The sequence below is a fragment of the Microtus pennsylvanicus genome, chromosome 3 (assembly GCF_037038515.1).
Source record: "Microtus pennsylvanicus isolate mMicPen1 chromosome 3, mMicPen1.hap1, whole genome shotgun sequence".
NCBI classification, from domain to species: Eukaryota; Metazoa; Chordata; class Mammalia; order Rodentia; family Cricetidae; genus Microtus; species Microtus pennsylvanicus.
Genome location: NC_134581.1, coordinates 82,636,495 through 82,638,520, shown reverse-complemented (window position 1 = coordinate 82,638,520; position 2,026 = coordinate 82,636,495). Strand labels below are relative to the sequence as shown.

Below are 2,026 nucleotides of genomic sequence, written 5' to 3'. Positions count from 1 at the left end.
TGATCACCAAATTAAATGACTTAGCTGATAAATCCTAGAAAAAAATTCTATAATCATTGACTCAAATTCCTTTTCCCTTGCTTGTTTACAATACTAGAGTTTAACCTGGTGATGTAGAGAACTCTAGAGAAACATTGCACACTGAGCTCTAGACGCAGTGATCTATGGATCCTAGAATATACTTATCAGATTTGACGAAAAAATGTGGAAACAGAACCCAACTGACCTTCAATTTGTTCTAAGTTCTTATGTTACTCTATAGTAGAGTAGTAGTATCATATCATTTTTCTCTAGCCAGAAAAATATCAATTGCAACGTATTGAGGTAGGTAAGCCATAATTAAGATTTGAACTGTGGTGCTCGCTTCGGCAGCACATATACTAAAATTGGAACGATACAGAGAAGATTAGCATGGCCCCTGCGCAAGGATGACACGCAAATTCGTGAAGCGTTCCATATTTTTACGCAGATCCGGTCAGCGCAAACCAGCTACTTCTTACGTAAGGACCACCATCAACAAGAATGCACGGGCCACCCTGAGCAGCATCAGGCACATGATCCGAAAGAACAAGTACCGCCCTGATCTGCGCATGGCGGCCATCCGCAGGGCCAGTGCCATCCTACGAAGCCAGAAGCCTGTGGTGGTGAAGAGGAAACGGACCCGTCCCACCAAGAGCTCCTGAGCCCTACACCCCAGAAGCAATAAAGAGTCTACTGACTTTTTTCAACCATCTCAAAAAAAAAAAAAAAAGATTTGAACTGTGTTCATAAGATGATAAATAAAAAAACACTATATTGTGTCACAGAAGCAACATATGTTTAGAAAATTAATAATATTATCAACCTTTCTGCCAAGCAAACAAAAGATAAACAGAGCTTAACAGAAATTGGAAAATAATACATATTATCTCAACTATCAGTGAAAGACAAAGCATCATTAAAGAAGTGCTTGGGGGATATTATGCTATAAATTATTATGAAAATCTGTAAGAAATTTATATCCTTCTTATTGCATATGATATATGAAATTGTGCAATAAAGCATTTAAGCAAGTATCTGAAACAATTGATGACAAGTAGTGTGCAATGACTGATGCACTAATAAAATTCTCCCATTTAATAAAACTGCAGGACAATTTACCTCATAATTGGATTTTACCATACTTTTAAGAGCCACTGATACCAACAATTTCACAAACTCTTCCATAAATAGAGAGTAAGAACATGTTCAATTTGGTCCTATAAATACAGCTTTAGCCTATATAAAAACCAGATAAAATACAACTAAAATTTAAAAATGGATGTATACTTTAATATTTTAAAGCCAATTGCTCAATGGCATTTAAAAAAAATCAAACAATATAATCAAGTTAATTTGCATAAGGCTGTTCATTATACACAGTCAGTATTAGAATATTGAAGAACATGAGGCTAAAACAATATGGTGATTTCAGCAGATGCAGAAATATTTTAACAATGCTATAAATACCCTCTTAAGAAATTTTTGATTAACTGAAAAAAATTAGACATCACACATTGAAGTAGTTATGGCTATGCATGATATAGGCAGTGTCACACTGAATCCAGAAAACCTGAAAGAATTCTCTCTAAAAAAAGGGAGGATTCTATAATATTATGTAATACTTATATTCCTCATCTGCTTGTTAATATTTGTGAAATAAATATAACACAACTGATTGACCAAAGAGGTTCAAATAAATATTATTTATAGTGGTAATGTTAATTGTGAAAAATGGCCAATCAATAAAAACACCCAGATCATGAAAGCACTGGAATTTCCAAGGGACACATTGATGTCCAAGAAAGGGTAAAAGTCAATCTGGGGAAGACAAGGTAAGGTGCCCCAAATCTTTTTCTACTCTTTTTGTTCCTCTGATCTGTTCCCTTGGACTTCTCTCTAGAACTGCAACAGAATGAAAGCTTCAGCCTCCTTTCCTCCTTCCTCCCTGACTCTTTCTTCTGTGGAATGCACAAACCATCCCTTCTTGGCCTCCCTTCCATTCTCA

At 35.5% G+C, this 2,026-nt stretch overlaps 1 non-coding gene and 1 pseudogene across 1 annotated transcript; both read left to right on the top strand.

The window, feature by feature from the left end:
• Window positions 1-356: 356 nt before the first annotated feature.
• LOC142847485 (U6 spliceosomal RNA) lies at window positions 357-463 on the top strand. The gene has a single exon (XR_012910232.1). It is a non-coding gene; the product is annotated as a U6 spliceosomal RNA (small nuclear RNA).
• LOC142847172 (large ribosomal subunit protein eL28 pseudogene) lies at window positions 414-731 on the top strand (annotated as a pseudogene).
• Window positions 732-2,026: the final 1,295 nt, after the last annotated feature.